Source organism: Panthera pardus, unplaced genomic scaffold, assembly GCF_024362965.1.
Source record: "Panthera pardus isolate Hobbes unplaced genomic scaffold, ASM2436296v1 HiC_scaffold_19, whole genome shotgun sequence".
Classification (NCBI taxonomy): domain Eukaryota; kingdom Metazoa; phylum Chordata; class Mammalia; order Carnivora; family Felidae; genus Panthera; species Panthera pardus.
The window spans coordinates 18,796,288-18,803,806 of record NW_026526754.1 but is presented as its reverse complement, the minus strand read 5'-3'; the positions used below and the strand labels follow the sequence as shown (position 1 = coordinate 18,803,806).

General features: G+C 35.2%; 1 pseudogene; it reads right to left on the bottom strand.

The window, feature by feature from the left end:
• Positions 1–5,189: 5,189 nt before the first annotated feature.
• LOC109245657 (multifunctional methyltransferase subunit TRM112-like protein) lies at positions 5,190–5,614 on the bottom strand (annotated as a pseudogene).
• Positions 5,615–7,519: the final 1,905 nt, after the last annotated feature.

The following is a 7,519-nucleotide window of genomic DNA, read 5'->3' as shown; positions in this document are numbered from 1 at the left end:
TACATTCTCATCATGGACTTGTCTATTTCTCCTTGTAGCTTGATTGGTTTTTTGCTTCATGAATTTTGAAGTTCAGTTATTAGGTGCATACTGTTTAGGATTGTCGTGAGTTCTTCATGAATTGATCCCTTTATTATTATGAAATGATTTTATTTACCTTTGGTAATATTCTTTCTTTTAAAATATACTTTGTCTGATTTTAATAGATCTACCCTACATTTTTTTTCGTTAGTGGTAGTATCCTTTTACTTTTACCTATCTGTGTCTTAATATTTGAAGTGCTTTTCTTGTGGGCAGCAAATACCTGAGTCTTGGTTTTTTTTAAATCTAATCTGAGAGTCTGTGCTTTTTAATTGGTGTATGTAAGCAATTTACATCTAATATGATTATTAATTTGGTTAAATTTAAATCTATAATCTTGCTATTTCTTTTCTCTTTGTCTTATCTATTTTTGTTCCTTTTTTTTGGTCTTCTGCTTTCTTTTGGATTGAGCTTTTTGTGTGTGGGGGGGTATGACTCCATTTTGTTCCCTTTGTTAGCATATTATAGTTAGCTCTTTGTTTTGTTATTTCAACTTGGGGGTTTATAATATAGATCTTTAACTTATCACAGTCTGCTTTCATGTGATATTACGCCATTTTACATCTGAGAACTTTACAAGAGTATACTTCCATTTCTCTTCTCCCTATCCTTGTGCTATTGTGAGTTACACTTTAGTTTTACATATATTATAAATCTTATTCTACATTGTCATATTTTATGCAGCCAATTATGCTTTTTGAGAAACAACTTTACTTAGGAATAATTCACCCATTGGAAACATACAATTGAAAGATTCTCAGTAAGTTTATAGAGTCGTGCAGTTATTACCATAATCCATTTGTGTCACCCCTCAAAGGTCCCTCATGCACATTTGCAGTTAATCCTCATTACAATTTCAACTCTGTGCAATAACTAATCTGCTTCTGCCTCTATAAATTACATTTTCTGGCATTTCACAACACGTCGTCTTTGTGTCTGGCTTCTTTTACTTAATATAATGCTCCTGAGATCCGTCCATGCTGTTGCTTGGGTTGGTAGGTTCTTTACTTTCATTGCTGAGTAATTTTTCATTGTATGGATGTACATAGTTTGTTTTTCCATTTGTCCATTGAAGAACATTTAGATTGTTTCCATTTGGGGCTATTACAAGTAAAGCTGCTGTGAACACTCACGTCCACATTCTTGTATGAACATGTTTTTATATTTCTAGGATAAACACCCAGGAGTGTGATTTCTCAATTGTATGGTAGTGTATCTTTAACTTTCTGAGAAACTGCCGTGCTGTTTTTTCAGAGCGGCTCTCCCATTTTGCATTCCAGCCAGCACTATGTAAGAGGTCCAACTGTTCCACATTTTTGTGAGCACTTGGTATGGTCAGCATTAATTTTAGCCATTCTAATAGGTGTGCAGTGGTATCTCATTCTGGCTTTAGTTTGTCTTTGCCCAATAGCTAGTGAAGTTGAACGTGTGCCTACTTGCTGTGTCTCTGTTTTTATGAAGTTTCTCATCAAATCTTTGTCCATTTTCTGTTTGAATTTTTTTGATTTCTTATTGAGTTTAGAGAATTCTCTATATATTATAGATACACCAACTTTCCAGGTTGTGTGATTTGCCAGTGTTTTCTCCTGGTCTGTAGTTCGTATTTTCATTCCATTAATAGGGTCCTTCATAGAACAAAAGTTTTAATGTTCAACCTACCAAATTATTTTTAATGCATCTTGCTTTCAGTGTCATGTCTAAGAACTCTTTGCATAAATCTGAGTCACAAAGATTTTCTCCAATATTTTCTTCTAAAAATTTGTAGTTTAACATTTGTTATATAAATGACCCAAAGGTAGTTTCTGTTTATTGGCCCCCTAGGTTGTTTATTTCTTCACTGCAGGCTGAGCCTTAGTAGCTCCAAAGCCCATCTGTGTAAGTTTTTACACACCCTGATATTTTTAAAAATAGCCCTAAACAAGCATATGTAGAGATTGCTGACTGTGCATACCTTGTGAAACCTCACCCAGCATCTGCTGAACATTAGAAAAGGTATAAATCCCCAAGGAGCTCTCTGACCAAGAGACTCTGCTTCATGGCTGAGTGACAGCAGCTAGGCATGCATCCACCCTCTCTGATTCTCTTCTTCTTCAACGGTCCCCTTGCCCTTCTCCCATCTGATTGATAGCCAACCTCTGGATGGTTTCATACCGTGAGAAATTTCTTTTAGGCAATCCTATCCAACCTCCACTCAATAAAGTGTATGTGTTCTGCCTCTCACAGTCGTGTCTTTTTCTTTAATCAGACTCCAAATCCCTTGAACTCCCTAGAACATTTTACATTAAAACAAGGTTGTTGTTTTTTTTTTTTAATCTTCATTTATTTTTGAGAGAGAGTCAGACAGAGTGTGAGTGGGGGAGGAACAGAGAGAGAGGGAGACACAGAATCCGAAGCAGGCTCCAGGCTCCAAGCTGTCAGCACAGAGCCCGTCTCGGGGCTCAAACTCACGAACCGCAAAATCATGACCTGAGCCAAAGTTGGACACTTAACGGACTGAGCCACCCAGGCACCCCAGGAACATTTGACATTTAGATCTATGATTCCCCAATGAGTTAATTTTTCTTGTATAAAGTATGATTTTTTTTCTTTTTTTTTTGCTATGAGTTCCATTTGTTCCAGTGCCATTCATTTAATAGGATATCCTTTCTCCGTTTAATTACTTTTGCATCTTTGTTGAAAATCAGTGGGCCATACTTGGTTGAAAATCAGTGGGTCTATTTCTGCACTCTGTATTCTATTCCATTATTGTGTTATTTTTAGATACTATTGTGAATGGAATTGTTCTCTTAATTTCATTTTTGAATTCTTCATTACTAGTACATAGAAATACAACTGATATTTGTATGCTGATCTTAGATCCTGTGACCTTTATAAACTTGTTAGATATTATATAGTAATATAATATAATGTTAAGTTTTCTTTTTTTATTGCTTGGTATCTTCTGCATATAGTATCATGTCATTTGTCAAAAAAAACAGTTATATTTGTTTATTTCCAATTTTAATGCCTTTTTTCTTTTATTCTTTTTTTTTTTTTTTTGGAGGGACTTTATTTTACTATCTAGACTATCCAGTATTATGTTGAATAGATTTGTTGAAAGCAGACATTCATGCCTAATTCATGATCTTAGGGGAGAATCAGTCTTTTACCCTTCAATATGATAGAAGCTGTATATTTTTCATATATGCTCTTTATTGCATTCTTGGGTAAACCACAGGGTAAGAAGACACTTGGTGTAGTATGTAATTTGCTGATATGTTGGTAAATTTAATTTGATAATATTATGTTTAAGATTTTCATATTTATGATGGATAATGGTCTTTAGTTTTCTTTTGTCGTAATGTCTTTGCCTTTGTTATCAGGGTAATTTTGTCTTCATAGAATGAGGTGGGGAATGCTTCCTTCTTCTCTGTATCTTGAGCAAATTTGTGAAGAATTGGTAATATTTCTTCTTTAAGTATTTGATCATATTCACCAGTGAAGCCAAGTTGAGTTTTCTTTGTATGAAGATTTTAATTATGAATTTAATTTCTTTACTTGTTATAGGTCTATTCAGAATTTTATTTTTCTTTTTGAATGAGTTTTTGGAATTTCTTTTTAAGAATCTGTTAATTTTATCCATGTTGTCTATTTTCTTTGGTCTAAAGTTACTCATAATATTATAATTCTTTTATTTTTTGTAGAGTTAGTAATATGTACCCTCATTTCCTCTTGGTTTTGCTTGTTTTTTTTTTCTCTCTTCTTTTCTCAATTGGTTATGCTCAAGGTTGTCAATTTTGTTGATCTTTTCAAAGAACTAACTTTTGATTTCATTGTTTTCTGTTTCCTGTCATTTATTTTACTCTTCTTTTCTTACTTTCTTAATGTAGATGTCAATTATTAATTTGAGACTTTTCTTCTTTTCTGATATAGGCATTTAATGCTGGTTCAAACTGCATTTCATAAACTTTGATGTACTGTGCTTTTGTTTTCATTCAGTTCAAAGTACTTTATAACTACCCTTGTGACTATTTCTTTGAGCCATTAATTATATGGAAGTATGTTATTTAAATTCCAAATAACTGGGTTTTTCCAGATTTCTTGCTGTTATTGATTTCTAATTTAGTTCTGTTGTGGTTAGAGAATATGCTTTGTATGATTTCAGTCCATTGGAGTTATTGAGCCTTGTTTTATGCCTAACATATAGACTACCTTGGAGAATGTTCCATGTCTGCTTAAAAGGAATGTGCATCCCTTAAAAACTGGATAATGTGTTCTAAATATGTTAAGTTGGTTGATAGTATTGTCCAAGTCTTCTATATCATTACTGAATATCTGTGTAGTGTTTTGTCAATTACTGAGAGTTCTTGAAATCTCTAGTTGTTACATTGTCTATTTCTCCATCAATTCCATCATTTTTTGACTCATGTATTTTGAAGCTTTTTAAATAGTTGCATATAAACCTGTAATGGTTATATCTTTATGGTTTATATTGACCCTTTTCATCTCTAGTAATATTTCTTGTTTCAAAGTTTATTTTGTCATAGATTAATATAGCCACTCTAGCTCAATTGTTACTTAGCATTGTAAATCTTGTTCTGTCCTTTACTTTCTGCGTATTCATGTCTGAATTTAAGATGTGTTTTCCATAGGTGGCATACCATTGGCTCTGGCTTTAAAAAAAAAATTCCAATGCGATAATCTCTGCCTTTTGATTAGGATATTTAAACTATTCATGTCAATCTAATTTATTTATATGATTGTATTTATATAGGTCATTTTCCTCCTTGGTTTTTGTGTCCCCTGCCTCCTTTGTTCCTGGGTTCCTCCTTTACTGCCTCCTAGTGTATTACATAAATATTTCAGGTTTCTATTTAAATTCCCTGTAGACTTTGTACCATATTTTTTAGTTGTTTTCTTAGTGGTTGCTATAACAATTCTTATATGCATCTCAATTTATCACAATCTATTTCAGATTAATACAGGCTCATTTTTTTTTTTTTTTTTTTTTTTTTTTTTGGTTTTGAACTTTTGATGAGAAAAAATATATATCGAGCTCAAGAACACTGTTTGACGTATCACTGGGTCAAGGGTTGGGGATACACATGACCTTGAATCAAGAGATACACAGTTACAGAATGAAAAACCAGCCAACTGGCACGATTAAGTCTCCGTTTCCTCCTCACCCAGCGGCACGCTGGGGATCCCACGACTGATGGGAAACAGACGTCCAGACTCTGCGCACTGCGGGGTGCCCTCCAGCACATCCACCTCCAGCAGCATGTGGTGCATCTTCCTCAGGAACTTCTCATCTTGCTCATACCCTTCAATTGGCTCTTTGGGTACCTCGACCAGGTGCAAGGTATCTGTTGCCTACCGAAGCGCTGCCCACTCCACCTTGGTTATCATACATGCCACAAAGTTGGGGTTGACTCCACGGGGTTGATGCGGACCTCGGTGGCCTGGAGGCGCAGAGGGAAGCCACAGGGCCCCACCCCCCGCACATGCGAGCTCAACAGGTTGTGGGTGAGCAGCTTCATGTCACCAAAACGTACACTCCTATCCCCTCTTTGTACTTCTCTTATTGTATACATTGCATCAATATATGTTAAAATGCAGCAATACAGTGTTATAATTATTGCTTTATGCAATGTAAACATTTCAAAACAAGATACAATAGAGAGTATACAATATATTTATTTATTTATGTATAATTAATATAACCTTAATATTTTACATTGACCTACATATTTCTCATTTCCAGTGATTTTCATTTTGTGCATTCAAATAACTGACATCATCTCCTTTTAGCCTGAAAGGCTTCCTTCATTAGTACTTGTAATATAGACCTGTTAGCAACAAATTCTCTTAATTCTCTTTGTTTATCCGGGAATGCCATTCTTTCTATTAATTTTGTGAAGGATAGTGTTGCTGAATATAAAATTAGTGGTTGACAGCTTTTTCTTAAAGCATTTTAAATGTCACCCTCCTGCCTTCTGGCCTCCATAGCTTCTGATAAGAAGTTTATTGTTCATCTGTGTCGTTGGGAGGGGAGCTGCTTTTGCAGTAGCATGGGGCTGTGGCCAGGATGACTCTGTCTTCACTACCAGTGTCCTGAACTCTGCCCCAAGCCCGACAATATGATCCCAAGCTGGTGGTGGATGGGGCATGGGGGAAATAATATAAAAGTGGCCTACACATCGCACCCGCAACCAGCACGACTGGGGACCAGGACCGGAGTGTCCCTGGGTTACCAGACCAGTGACACATCTCTGGCTGGCTGGACACCTGGCCTTGTCCTGGTCTCCTTGACATCATGTCATTTTTCTCCTGCTACTTTCAAAATTTTCTCTTTTTCTTTGGTTTTCTATAATCAGGCTATGATGTTTCTCAATGTGGATCTCTTCGTTTACAACATACTTAGAGTTTGTTCAGCTTCTTAGGTGTGTAGGTTAGTGTTTTTATAAAAATTGGGAAGTGTTCAATCATTATTTCTTAAAAAGAAAATCTGCCTCCTTCCGTCTCCCATTGTATGTATGTTGGTATGCCTGATGTTTTGCAATGTATTTCTTTTTCTTCTTCTTCAATATTTTTTTTCTCTATTTTTCAGATTGGATAATTTCTACTGAGCTATCAAGTTCACTTATTCTTCCTTCTACATTCTGTGGGGTTATATAAATATATAATGACATATATCCATCATTATAGTATCACACAAAACATTTTCTGTGCCTTAAAAATTCTGTGCTCCTCCTATTCACCCCTCCCACCTCCCCACCCCTGGCAACCACTGATCTTTTTACTGTCTCTACAGTTGTGCATTTTCCTGAGTGTTATATAGTTGGAATCATACAGTATGTAGACTTTTCAGACTGGTTTCTTTCCCTTGGTAATTGCATTAAGATTTCTCCATATCTTTTCATGGCTTCATAGTTCATTGTTTTAGTGCTGGATAATATTCCAGTGTCTGGGTTTATCGTTTACTTATCCATTAATCTACTGAAGGATAATATGGCTGATTCCAATTTTTGGCAACAGTGAAGAAAACTTCTATAAACATCTATGTGCATGTTTTTATGTGGATATGTTTTCAAGTCCTTTAGGTTAATACCAAGGAGCAAGATTGATGCATCATAAAGTAAGAATATGTTTAGTTTTGTGAGAAATTGCCAAACTATCTTCCAAAATGGCCGTACCATCTCGCGTTCTCATCAGCACTGAATGAGAGTTCCTGTTGCTCTACATCCTTGCCAGCACTGGGCATTGTCAGTGTTTCAGATTTTTTCCATTCTAGTAAGTGTATAGTGGTATTTCATTGTTGTTTTAATCTGCATTGTCCTGATGACATATGATGAGGAGCATATTTTCATGGACTTATTTGCCATCTGTATATATTCTTTGTTAAGCATTTTGGTCTATTTTTAAATTGGATTATTTATTTTCTGGATAGAATTTAACT